The 14,610-nt window shown below is 41.1% G+C and overlaps 1 long non-coding RNA gene across 2 annotated transcripts in view; it reads left to right on the forward strand.

The window, feature by feature from the left end:
• LOC309619780 overlaps positions 1-11,411 on the forward strand; it is a 31,073-nt gene extending 19,662 nt beyond the window's left edge. For both annotated transcript variants that reach the window (XR_014239220.1, XR_014239221.1), the window contains exon 4: positions 8,009-11,411. This is a non-coding gene — a long non-coding RNA (uncharacterized lncRNA). The remainder of the gene's footprint in view (positions 1-8,008) is intronic.
• The last annotated feature ends 3,199 nt before the right edge of the window (positions 11,412-14,610 follow it).

The following is a 14,610-nucleotide window of genomic DNA, read 5'->3' on the forward strand; positions in this document are numbered from 1 at the left end:
CCGTAAAAAAACTTATTTTTTTCTACTTTACTCTCAACACTCTATGCTCCAATATTTCGCTTCTTGTCACCAAATGTGTGTGGGTTTTTTCCACACCAACCAATTCTCCAATTCTCTGTGGGTGCCACCAACTGGGTGTCCTGTGATTTAATTCAATTCTGCTACCTGGAGATAGCATCAGAGCCCTCAAGTTACAGGCTTAGTCTCACAAGAATGCCTTTCCCCACTCCAGACACCAAGTGCAAGTTCAGGTTGTCACCTGTGCTTCGGACAAACTGGTCATGAATCGGAGGTTCCCATGACCCCTCCTCAGGTTCAAGAATTTGGTAGAATGGCTAACAGACCTCAGGAAAACAGGTTACTTACTAGATTACTACTTTATTATAAAAGGCTACAACTCAGGAATAGGCAGATGAAAGAAATGCAGAAGATAATGTATGGGGGAGGGGTTCGGAGCTTCCATGCCCCACTGGGTATGCCACCCTCTCAGCACCTCCATGTTTTCACCAACCCAGAAGCTCTCCAAACCCTGTGCTTTAGGGATTTTTATGGAGGCTTCATCACATGGGCATAATGGATTATTAACTCAATCTCCAGCCCCCGCTCCACCGAAGATGGGGTGGGGCAGGGCTGAGCAGCCCAAGCTTCTAATCATGGCTTGGTCTTTCTGGAGACCAGCCCCCATCTAGGAGCCCAGCAAGAGTTGCCTCATTAGAACAGAAGACATTCGTATCACTCAGGACATTCCAAGAATTAGGTTCATCAGCGGCCCTGGGTCAGGAACCGGGGTCAAAGACCATATATTAGAACAAAAGATGCTCCTAGCACTTTTATCACTTAGGAAATTACAAAGGCTGTGGAAGCTCTGGCCAGGAACCAGGGATAAAGACCAAAATATGTGTTTCTTATTATATCACATCACAATTCTCCAACTAGTGTTCGGCATGTAAGTTATTACCAGTTATTCACTATTGTATTTATTATATTTAATAGTTCAATGAATATGCATCAATTTTTGTGTATTTATTTCTTTAGGGCAAAAAAATTTTGAATATCTTTAGGAATTTTGCCAAAATTGCTCTTTAGAAATTCCAATTCACATTCTTACTAACACTATACACCAGCATTAGCTTCCCTGGCCTACATTGGGTGTATTAGTTATCTATTGCTGTATAACAAGTAACCCCCCTCCACCCCAATTTGTCAGCTGAAAACAGTAAGCATTTGTTATCTCTGAGTTTCAATTGGTCAGGAAGCTGGGCTGGGTGTCTCTGGCTCAGAGGCTCTCATGAGACATGGTTCAGCTGTCAGCCAGAGCTGCTGAATGAAGCCTCAACCCGGGGAGGATCCACTTCCAAGTTCAGGCACTGGCCGTTAACCAGACACATTCATTCCTTGTGATGTAGGCCACTCCACAGGGCAGCTCACAACACAGCAGCTGGCCTCCCTCAGAGCAAGCAAGCAAGACAGAGAAAGTACCCAAGAACGAAGCCTCAGTCTTTTTATAACCTCATTTTGGAAGTAATGTCCCATGATGTTGCCATATTCTGTTTGTTACAGCAAGTCACTGAGTCCAACCCATGTTCAAGGGGAGGGCATTATACAAGGGCATGCACACCAAGATCTGGAGACTATCACAATATTTTCATTTTGATAAAGCTTTGCCAAAACTAACAACTCAATTTTATTTTAGTTTGCTTACATTTGATTACCTGTATAGTTGAACACATTTTTTTTTTCTAAGTTAATATCTTATCTAGTAAGCTAATGTTTATTGAGCATTTTCAATTAGCCAGACACTGAACTAAGCATTTTATGTACATTTTTTCATGCAGTCTTCCCAACAATCCAATAATGTAGGCACTATTATTAATCCCATTTTACAGATGAGGAAACTGAGACAGATTTTTTTTTTTTGTTATCAAAGATTATATAACTGGTAAGGAAGCTCCACAGTCCATGCCCTTAACTAATCTTGTCTTATATGCTTCTCATGCCCATGTATGTATTTGTACTTTATACATATGTATATATCCATAAATAATATATACAACTTCATTTTAAAATTACACATACATATCATACTGTACAAATAGTTTTGAATTTTTTTCGCTGAACATTGCTTTGGAGATTTATCCAAGTGGATACATGCAAATACATTAGTTCAGTCATTTTGGCTACTGTGTAGTATCCTGTGGTGTGAACGAATCATTTATTTATTTAGCTCATTTCCTATTTTTTAAAAACATATTCACATGGGTATTATTTATTAGAGATTTTAAAGATAATGGTTTATCTTATAGGTTATTTGCAGTGTTTTGATTTCTACTTATTTGTATCAATGTTCTCATAAGGGAAGGTTAGTTTCAATTTCTTCACATTAGAGGTAATGCTACACTGAACAGCTTTCTATACATTTTCTTGAGCACATTTTCAAGACTTTCTCCAGGGTAGACACCTCAAATGGAATCATTGTCCAAAATCATTGTGCAATTTAGTCAACGGCAATGTATAAAATTTTCTGCTTTGCCTATATCCTTGCTGTGTTAGTTTGCTAGGGCTGACATAATAAAATACCACAGTCTGGGTAGCTTAAACAACAGATATTTATTTTCTCATAATTCTGAAGGCTGGAAGTCAAAGATCAAAGTGTCTTCAGGGTTGGTTTCTTCTGTGGCCTCTCTCCTTGGCTTGCAGATAGCTGTCTTCTCCCTGTGATGTCATTTGGTCTTCCGTCTGTGAGAGTCTGTGTCCTAATTTCTTCTTATAAGGACACCAGTTATATTGGATTAGGGCCCAACCTAACAACCTCATTTTACCTAAATTACCTCTTTAAAGATGCTCTTTCCAAATAGACACATTCTGAGGCGCTGAGGGCTAGGACATCAACATCATCATATGAATTTTTATTTCTTTTATTTTTTAAAATTTTTATTTACTTACTATTTTTGTTTGTATTGGGTCTTCATTGCTGCGTGCGGGCCCTCCCCAGTTGCGGCGAGCGGGGTCTCCTCCTCATTGCAGCACGCGGGCCTCTCAACGGGGTGGCTTCTCGTTGCAGAGCCAGGCTCCAGGCGCGCGGGCCCCAGGAGATGCAGCGCGTGGGCTCAGCAGCTGCAGCTCACGGGCTCCAGAGTGCAGGCTCAGCAGCCGTGACGCACGGGCCCAGTCGCTCCGCGGCATCCTCCCGGACCAGGGCTCAAACCCGTGTCCCCTGCATCGGCAGGCGGACTCCCAACCACTGCGCCACCGGGGAAGCCCCATCATATGAATTTTGGAAGGACACAATTCAGTCCCTAACACTTGCAATACTTGGGTCTATCAATCTCAATGGTTTCTAAAATCAATTTAATGGTTGTAAATGGTATTGTGTCATTTCACCTGTATTGACATGTCTATATTTTCCATACTAGACGGTAGTTCTTGAAGCTAGGGCCTTTGTCTTACTGATCTTTGTGACCCCACTGGGCAATGCATAATTGGCATTTAGTAAATACTTACCATTTGAATGACATTTTTAAATCAACTTGAAGACAAAGAAGCTAGTAGGTTCTGCAGGCTTAGCCTGGTTAGAATTCTTATTTTCTTCTAAGTTGTTTTTATTAATTTCTTAAAAGTCTATTAAATTTCTTAAGTTGTTTTTTTTAATTTCAAGATTCATAAGGTACATAGTTGTCATTCATGTAAATAATTCCCTGTCTTGATTATCCAGTTTGCATCTTATCAAGGAGTTCTGCTTTCTTCTTCTTTTACTGTGAGTCTCTGAAAAGCATTTCCCTGATTTTTAGAAATCTCAAGAAGCCTAGGCAAGGTGGGGACACAGTAAACAAAATGCAAAGTCAACCTAATTTGCTTTGGTTTTTAGTTCTGCCAAAGGTATGAATCAGTTGAGTTAAATGAAGATTGAGAATGAACCTAGAGATTAAGTTATCAATTGGAAAAGATAACTTGATTTAAGTGTTGAGCATTTGTTTGTATATATTCTTTCATCATTTTATGAATGACATTATTTTATAAAATTTTAAATTAAGTTAGTCTTAAATATACAGGTTCTAATTAGAAAGAAATAATCTTTCACTAAAAAATTTCACAGCTGCCTTCCTATTTCTGGATGTTTTAGCAGGGAATGAGCTCTCCCTCTTCTGGACTGTTGTAGCACCTTATATGTAGTTGTTATCTTATATAAATGACTATTAACATGGAGTTTTAATTCTCCAGTTGTAATATAAACCCCAAGAAGATAGTCACTATGACTTTACAGCCCTATTGTGTCTTATACGTACACAGTAGATACTCTAAAAAAATATGCTAAATGCAGTCCCCAAATTGTTCCCCACCATCCTCCCCATGACTCTTAACAGGAAGAAAAAATTAAAAAACCCAGACCTATGATTTATATGGCAACTCTGTAAGTAGCAGTGTGTGATTCTCTATCTCTCTCTTTCATTCTCTCGGAGGTTGGAAAGAAAGATTTCAGTCCTGAAAAAGTTTGACTTACATCTGCAGGAGGAATATTCAGACAATTTCCTGTAGAGATACAACCTTGTAAATAGTCCCAATGGCATTAATTATTTGGATCTTCTGAGAAATGTGCAGGATCACAATGATGAAGGAAGGGATCACACGCAAAATCCTCCCTAAGCCCATCCACGTGCTCCATATTGTTACTTCCTTTCTTCTAATCCACTAAGTCCTACCAGACTACTGATAAACTTTCAAGGAGACTCAGCTCCTTAGGTTCCTCACCTTTGTGGTGCTATGTCTTCCTGGAGACTTTGAATTGTGAACAAGGGGCAGTCTGGTCCATAGATGGTCCACGAGAAGTTGGCCTTTAGGAACAAAGGTGTTAACATGAAACTACTCTGCGTTGTTACTAAAATTATTAGTATTATTATAACAATGACTTTCATGGAAGGATCAGTCTGCCTTCGCTAGCTGAGGAGGTTACCACAGTGCATGGGAGGATACAGAAGTGCTAATCTGGTCTGACTCACTCCTTAATTTTCCCAATGCCACACTTTATTTTTAGCTTTGGTCTTCTGCAGCACTTGACCTTTTGCCTGTATAGAGCAATGTACTGTGGAGCTCAAACCCATAAGCCTCCCTGTCCCATGCAATGTAGGGCATGTATGTGTTAGATATGCCTTCTTTGGAAGATCTGCAATCCAGAATGGTCTTTTAGGACAAAGCAAAATGGTTTATATTCACACACACACAGAGATACTCATGCACACATACCTCTTTGGTAACATTTCCTTGCGTGTCTAGGGACTTCCCTGGTGGTCCAGTGGTTAAGACTGTGCGCTTCCACTGCAGGGGGCACGGGTTTGATCCCTGTTTGGGGAACTAAGATCCTACATGCCGTGAGGTGCAGGGGTGGGGGGCAAAAAATTTAAAAAAAAAAAACAAAAAACATTGCCTTGCGTGTCTGGTAAGACAATGTTTTTTCTTTTACATCTCTTCTGCCATCTGCTGCAAGAGATTAATATAATCCTAACATTCATGAAAATATTTTTAAAATGTGGATAAGGCTCTTATACCAAAATATGTATCCCACTTGTTTTATTTTATTTTATTTTATTTTTTAACATCTTTATTGGAGATAATTGCTTTACAATGTTGTGTTAGTTTCTGCTGTATAACACAGTGAATCAGCTATACGTATACATATATCCCCATATCTCCTCCCTCTTGCATCTCCCTCCCACCCTCCCCATCCCACCCTCTAGGTGGTCACAAAGCACCAAGCTGATCTCCCTGTGCTATGCGGCTGCTTCCCACTTGTTTTAGAACAACAAAAACTTAGAAGCTTTTCCCTTCAAAAATAGAAGAGTAGTTAAATAAATCATGGAATATCCATACAATGAGCTACCATGCAGCCTTTAAAAATGATTTCCTGGGCTTCCCTGGTGGCGCAGTGGTTAAGAATCCACCTGCCAATTCCGGGGGCACAGGTTCGAGCCCTGGTCCGGGAAGATCCCACATGACGCGGAGCAACTAAGCCCGTGCGCCACAACTACTGAGCCTGCGCTCTAGAGCCTGCGAGCCACAACTTTGAGCTCGCATGCCACGACTACTGAAGCCCACATGCCTAGAGCCCATGCTTCGCAACAAGAGAAGCCACCGCAATGAGAAGCGTACGCACCGCAAGGAAGAGTAGCCCCCGCTCCTCTCAACTAGAGAAAGACCGCGCGCAGCAGCGAAGACCCAACACAGCCAAAAATAAATAAATAAAATAAATAAATTTTTTAAAAAATGATTTCCCTGGAAAAGCTCCTTCTCCGTGCTTCCACTGCCTTCTGTATGCCCCCTTATGGTAGAACATATTGCTTTTTAGTGTAATTGCTGATTTCCTTACCCATGAGAGCTGGGTCTATGTCTGTCATGTCCACTATTTTGTTCTGTACCAGAGTGTAGGCACTCATTAAGTGGTGAAAAATAGACCGTGACCATATCTGGCAGATAAGTATCACGTGGTTAATAGAAGTTTTCTCTGAGTGATTGAATATTGGATGGTTTAACATTTCCTCTTTCTTCTTATACTAAAACAAAAATTTTTATTGAGGTAAAAACATAATATTGATTTTACCATCTCAACCATTTTTAAGTGTACGTTTCAGTAGTGTTAATTATATTCACACTGTTGTGTAACAGATCTCTAGAACTTTTTCATCTTGCAAAACTGAAACTCCGTACCCACTGAACACTGATTCCTCCTCCCCTCTGACGCCAGCACTTTTCTACTTTCTGTTTCTATGATTTTTGCTGCTTTAGATACTTCATATGAGAGGAATCGTACGGTATTTGTCCTTTTGTGATTGTCTTATTTTGCTTAGCATAATGTCCTCGAGGTTCATCCATGGTAAATCAAATTTTTGATATGAATTCTATTACCTCTGTAACCAGAAAAGAAGTTTTGCATAGACTCATAGAAGCTAGAATAACTCTAGAACTTATCGAGACCAATTTCCCCCACCCCTAACTTTACTTTTTCTAGACGAGAGACCCAGAAATAGAAAAGTAACTCGTTCAACGTTAAACGTTAAATAACGGCAAAAGTGAGCCCAACAAATATAAAAATAAGTAACAGAGGTAAATGTTTAGTCCTTTCACACAATTTACAGCCCTTTTAATGCTTTTATTTTCTCCTCTGTATTTAGCTGTTTAAAAACAATTGTGTCTTCTAATATTCCATTTCATCTTTGAAACAAAATCATCTGCCCAGGTTATTTCTTTGTTCAGAAAGTACCCAGCACTTTGTTAGGGATTGTGCTTCTTCAGTTTTGTTTGTAAAACGCATTCCACGCATGGTCAAGACTTTCCATTCTGGGCATGGGACTCCTGTTGGCAGGAGAACGGATTTTTTTAGGTTAATGGGGGAATTTGATTCCTGAGCCGCACAAATCTAATGGGGTGGAGTCACCAGCAGAGTACCAGAGATATTTCAGTTCAGCTGCTTGCTATTATGTAGCGTTCTCTCCTCCTAGTCTGAAAGAGAAAAATGTCCGTAGTTATAATTTATCAAATAATTGCCAAAGAAGAGCCTCTTTTTCTTAGTGCCCAAATTAATTAATTAGTTCACGGAACATGTATTATGAGTTTACCATGTGCACTACTGTCATTTAGAGACACTTTAATACACATATATCCTGAGATGATAAAAAAAAAAAAAAAGAATCAGTGATTTTTAGAGCTAAGGGTTAAGGGCTGTTAGCAATCACATAGTCAATTTTTTGACTTTTTATTTATGGGAAACTGAAGCCCAGAGAGGGACTCAGAGTCAAACAGCTAGTTAGTAACGTTCTAGAACTGAGAGGCCTGCTTCTGGCTTCCTGGCCGGGGTTCTGGGCAGTGCTCCCAAGAAGAGTACATCCATCACGGAGGATGTCACACAGTCCCGGATCGTATGTGGGCTTTGTTTGAAGAGGGACACGGAGAATCTCACTCAGCTTGCCTTTTTATTAACAGTTGTTTTTTTTTTTTTTTTCCCCCCTAATTAACTTGTCAGCATGATTTTCAGTCTTAATACCTGCCCTGGTTTTGAATCGTGAGGAGAAAACTCTGGAGGTTTCCAGCCCGAAGTGATGTCAAGCTTGACAGTGTGTTCCAACCCTGAGGGATTATTTTTTCTGCTCTCCAAGAGAGAGAATCAGGAAAGGAAATTCCAAACCTCACCTGAGACTGGGCCCTGTGATATATCATGCATGTCCTTTGGTTGATGTCAAAGGATGACTAAAATCTGCTCTGAGAGGGGCCTTTGGCTTGGTGCTTTCAGTTTTGTTTACGACTGGAAGGTAGGAGTTCTTCTCTAAGTGTGAGGTTACAGTACATTCTGGCAATCTTTCTAACAGAAACACAACATTCTACCTGTTACGATTTGAGGGAAAGGGGCCTCTCCAATGTTTTACTGTGATTCTCCCACAGCATCCTCTGAAGCACGGTGAAAATGACTTCAGGAATTTTTTTGGTAAAGACTGCTTCACACTTTGTACTACTTGATGACTTTGTGAGTATATATTACTGATATGAAACTTAGTGGATATATGTACAAATAAACGATCATAATTCTCAGAAATGTAGGAAAAAATTATGTCATTATGATACCTTGTTCTGTAGAGTTCCAAAAGTCGAAATAATATTCTTTGGACAAAAAGTACCCCAAACTGGGCTTCCCTGGTGGCACAGTGGTTAAGAATCCGCCTGCCAATGCAGGGGACACGGGGTTCGAGCCCTGGTCTGGGAAGATCCCACATGCCGCGGAGCAACTAAGCCCGTACGCCACAACTACTGAACCCACAAGCCACAACTACTGAAGCCCGCGCGCCTAGAGCCCGTGCTCTGCAAGAAGAGAAGCCACCACAAGGAGAAGCCTGCGCACCGCAATGAAGAGTAGCCCCCGCTCGCTGCAACTAGGGAAAGCCTGCTCGCAGCAATGAAGACCCAAAGCAGCCAAAAATAAATAAATGAATAAATAAATTAAAAAGAAAAAAAACCCCTGCTCCCCCTTCTGCTTTTCCTGTCTGGGCATCTGTCCACGTCATGTAACTAGAAAGCATCCTAGACTCCCCATTCTTCCTCATCTCACATTTAAAGTCACCAAGGATAGAGTCTGATCGTCTCCCTCATCTCTGCCTTCACTCAGGCGCCGTGTTGTCACTGTGTCATCTTGCCTCAATGGCAGCAGTAGCCTCCTAGCTGGCCTTCCTGCCTCAGCCTGGAGGCCTCCACACTGCTGGATGTATGATGCTTCTAAACTGCAAATGTAATTGTGTTGCTTCCCTGTTCAAAATCAATGACTCCCCACTGATTTAAGAACAAATTTAAAACCTTTTGATTTAGTATGCCAGGTCTTGCATTATCTGGATATACGTTCCTCTCTAGCCTCATCTCCTTTCACTCCCACATCCACCCTCCCTCTCAGCCACTCCAAACCAGATGTAAGTTCTAAAATGTAGTGTGTGCTTTCTTACCTCCACTTCTCTCCATGTGCTGTTCTTGAAATACTCTCCCATCCCTCCCCTTTTTTCTAGTTAGCTCATTCTCATCCTTTAAATTCAGTTTAAGTGTCACCTCCTCCAGGAAGACTTCTTGGATTCTTCCATCTGATTTAGACACCCTGCTCCATGTTCCTGTAACTCTTTCATAAAACTCACTACATACTCTATTATAATTGTGTCTAAATTGCAAACTCCTTAAAGACTGAATTCATTTTTGGCTTGGTCTATTTATATTGGATTTACAAATTTTACTTTAATTTTTCCAATTAATGGAGCATATTTATCTAGAGCACAGGGTGATTATGCCCCCAATTTTACTTGCCTTCTATAGCTCCAGGGGCCTGGAGACAGAAGCAGGATCCGTCTTCCACTTCTCAGAGCCAGGAGGTGCACTCACTGCCCCCTTCTCTAACTGTCACACCATGCCATCTCCTCCCTTCTCTTGTAAGTCCCATGGCCAAGCCGCAGCCTCACCAGGAAATGAGATGTCAGGATCCCCCTGCTTCTGGGCCTCCACAGCTCTACATGTTATTTCCTTGGCCACCCATGCACAAAACTGCCCCCTCTCCTTGGGCAGGTGAGATGAGGTGATGGGGATAGCCTCTCTTCATGGACACGGTGCTTTCTCCTTAACCCAAGTCCTCTGCCATATTGACGGGGCTGGATTGAGGGGATGGGGAGGGTGTTGATGCCAGTTCTGTTGACTGGCCCCTTTGGGGTGATGACTGGCCCCAAGACATGGCGCTTCTCTGAGCTTAGAAGGTGGAAGTCTCAGCACCTTTTCCCCCCTCAGTCAATTCCAGAAATAGCTGTGATAGCTGAGTGCTTACTATGTGCCAAGAACAATTTTGAGTGCTTTACATTGAATCCTTAAGCAACCCTATGATATTAATATTATTCTCAATTGACATATGAGGAAATTGAGGCAAGAGAGGTTAAGTAACTCGCCCAGAGTTATCAGCTAGCAAGTGGCAGCCCAGATCAAACCAAAGGAGGGTGGCGTCCAAGTCCATCGGTGCAGCCGCCTGGCCCGCTGCCTCTCCGCACACGGCCTGGGCAGTTAGACGTACTCACTCCCGCTAGTGACTGTTCACCTTAGTGCATGGCGAGCAGGAGTCTTTCCCTGTGCCCTGGTGACTCGATGAGCGTTTGTGCTGCCCTCCACCACTGTTTAGTTTTACTTGCTAGATGTGGTTTTCAAGTTATATAATTTCTTGGCTGATCCACTAAGGCTTTTAAAACAATGTTTCTATGAAAAAGAATGATTAGTTATCTATCTTCTGTTTATTTACCGTTTTCATACCATTTGCTTTTTTTTTTTTTTTGGCCGTACCGCATGGCACATGGGATCTTAGTTCCCCGACCTGGGATCAAACCTGTGCCCCCTGCAGTCAAGTGTGGAGTCTTAACTACTGGACTGCCAGGGAAGTCCCATACCATTTACTTTCGCTGGTTTTTACTAAGCACTCTTTTGTTTTTTAATTGAAAAAGTAATATATACACAGAAAGATATTCAGACTGCACAAAGTGTTCAGAGGAAAGTAAGCCTCCTCCTCCGGACTCTCAGCCTCCCCGTCCCCTCCCCCAGGGCCAACTGCTGTCACTTTCCTAGGTCTTTTTAATGAAATATTGTGTGTAGCAAGGTCATACATTTAGCTCACGTTACAATTTAGATGTGTTGATGAAATGTATGCTCTTTATTTTTGCCTGTAATGAATCTGGCTTTCCTCTGCTCCCGCCCTGGCTCCACCTCTCCACCGCCCCTACTCATGGGCTAACGGCAAAAAAAACTAACCCGGTGTCCAGTTTCATTTAAACCCTAGTCTACCTGGTAGTTTAAGCTGCTCCTTTAGAAGAGGTGTTCAGCCTTACTTGGATGAAAAATGTCAGTCTCTCAATAGCCTGTCCTTCACCCTGTACCTTTCAGGAAGGCAGCGGGGGGGGCAGGGGGAGGGGGGCAGCTTATGTGACCTTCAGCCAATATTCTCAAGTCCATTTGGTGTGTGTCCGCTGGCCTCTGGCTCCCGCCTCTGGGCCATGAGCTTTATCCCTCTGGTCAGGGCTACCCGGCAGACCTTTGAGGGGGGTCAGTGGCCTGCTGTTGGCGCACCACTCCTGGTGGCTGCAGCCTGGCTTCTGATGGCCCTGTGGCCCTCCTGGGTTGGGCTGACATGCCCCATTCTGCAGCCTTCCCCACAGCAGTTTGCTCTTGCCTGGCAGCTGCCTCGGCTCAGCTGCCCAGCCAGGTTCTCAGTTACTTGTGGGGCCTGTCAGCACGTGAGACCCAAGGGCGGCTCCACAAAGCTAACCCTGGCATTAGACCTTCCACCTGACCACAAGCACGATGATGTTTGTCCTGATGTGGCCGCACCAGGTTGGAATGGGACACCCCGTGAGGTGGCGCCTCCCAGAGTCAGACAGAGGGTTGTGGAGTGGGGGCAGCTTCTCCCCCTGCCCTCACTGTCACCCGTGCTTGTCTAACCCCACCCCCGCACCAGAGGTCATTTATTAAAAGACAACACATGGTCTGATTGTCCCTGACAGATGTGCTAACTTCTTCACCATGTGGGGAACCCAGTGAACATGGGTCCTCTGACCTTGGATGCTGATATACTCAAGGGACAGATAAGGGAGTTTGAACGTTCTTTTCTCGGTAAATTTCTGTTTTTATATATCAGTAATGGCACATTACCTCTGTCAGTCTTTAGACATTCCTCTGTAATGTAGAAGTTAGAATGATTTTGGCTACAAGTGACAATATCCAACTAAATGCGGCTTAAACAATGAAGACATTTAATAATCTTACAAAACAAAAACTCTGAGGGTTAAGGGCTCCAGAGTTGATTTGTCAAGTCCACAATGCCATTCAAGGCCCAGATCTTGTGCTCTGCCATCCTCAGCGTGCTGATGTCTCATCTTCAGGTTTATCACCTCAAGGTCGCAGGATGGCTGCAGCTGCTCTGGACATCACTTCAGACAGCCTCATTCAAAGGTAAGAGAAATGGGGCTTTCATAGTGGAGAAACATCTCCCCATGTCTCTCTACTTTTTATCATGGTGAAAAATCTTTCCAGAAGCAGTTCCAACAGATTTCTCTGTTTTTCATATTATCCATAACCATGTCACATGGATACCCACAGCTGAAAGGAAGACTGGGGAAGAAAATGTCAGGCATTTCCACAGGATCTATTGTGGGACTATCTGTCCCCGTGGAAGAAGGGGAAGATAAAGTGTAACTGGCTAAGTCACAGTAGCATCTACCACAGGAAGCAGATCCCAGTCTTTCTCCTGGGCAGGTAGATACCTTAAGTGTCCTAGGCCTGTACTAAGAAAGACAAAGAGAAGAGTCCAATAATAATTTAAAAATATTATTCCCTTTATACAGCTACACATACATAAATGAATATGTGCCAATACATTATTTTCTGCTTTGTTTTCACTCAACAATGCCAGCATTATCATGTACTCACTTCCACATGCACTCCATTCCTTTTCTACTATTGCTAAGGTGTCTAGTCACGTGTAGTATGACCAGCTTAATTACAGTAACTTTATGTTTTACTATCTGGTAGGGCTGGTCATCTTCACTACTCTTCCTTAAAACTTTCTCAGTTATTTTTGCCGGTGTATTTTTGTAATGTTAGCCCCATTTAGTGCTGAGCTATACCTTCAAAGCTTGTTTATATTCACACACACACTATATAACACTATATACACATATATTAGTATCTTATTTTATTAACATAATATGTTTAAATAAATTGGGCTTTTTCTTTTAAGGATTATCCATAATGCAAGCCAAAACCCAAAACAAATAAACCAAAAATCCCCCACCAACTTCTAGAATGGAGTTCTTGTTTTCATTATGAAATCCAAACAATGGAAAAATTAACCAAGGTAAAGCAAGGTACCAAAAAAAAAAAAAATGCAGGTAGTAAGAATTTACATATATATTTTTTCAATAAAGTATGGAATCTTTGGTAATTTCAGTTTTCTACAGTGCACAGAAATGGGTCAAAACATTTTTTTTCTGTTTCTCCACAATAAAATGACAGAGAAATTTGCTTTTACTCAAGTTCACAGAATAAAACTGTATTAATTATCATTTTAAGCATTTCTGAAATCAGTTGATCTTAGGTGAGAGATTTTAGATATTTTCCTACCCTGTAAAAAACTACCAGTGATAATTCCCTGGATTTGCAGTGATAATATTCAGAATTTGCAGTGATAATATTCAGAATCATTTTGCTTCCTTCTCTGTATCCATACATTTTGTAATCAAGGAATTCATCTCCCTGATTCTGTATATTATGAATCAATTCATCATCACGCCTGGTCTGAGGAGAGGTTTTTATTCCTGTCTAGTGACCATGAAAATTTCTAAGCCACCAGGTGGCAGAGTATCCTTGGCTTAGTTTAAACAGTATTGCATTTTTCCACTGATCGCCAAATGTAGTTTATAGCTAATGTTAGTGGCCTACAAACCTTTCACTCATGTATGCCTAAAATATTTTTTAAATCATATACACCCTCCACAAACTTTTAAGTTTATGTATAAAAGTATTCAACAAAAGTTTAAATAACTAAAGAGAGGTAACTTCTGGCAAACTGTAAATACTGAAATTTAAAAATAAAACTTATGTCATTCCTTTAAATAAATCTAATTGAATACAAAATATTGTAGGGGTTTGATAGCCATCATCATCTATTTTAAAAAATTCCAAAATGAGCTTGTCTTTTACAGTTGGATGCTTAATATCACACCTTTTTCTCCTTGGCATCTTATTTTTCACTGTATTTCCTTCACAGAATTTTATACTAATAGAAAGTGTTTTATGCTTAAAAGATTTGATCCCCCTATTTTTCTTCTCTGCGACAAGAAGAGAACAACATTTATGTGTATAAATGAAATAAATTGTTTTATATTTCCTGTGACCATAAAGTAATGTGTGAAATTCTTATATTTCTAAATTTCTAATATACATACATATATATTTCTAAATTTGTCCAGGATACATTTATTCTTTCATTAATTTGAAAAATTCTGAAAAACATAAAAACACAAAAATGACCCTTAATCATACCACTTAAACATTTTTAGAGAACAGTAAATG

This window comes from Balaenoptera borealis (assembly GCF_965194805.1).
Source record: "Balaenoptera borealis genome assembly, chromosome: 21".
Taxonomy (NCBI): Eukaryota; Metazoa; Chordata; class Mammalia; order Artiodactyla; family Balaenopteridae; genus Balaenoptera; species Balaenoptera borealis.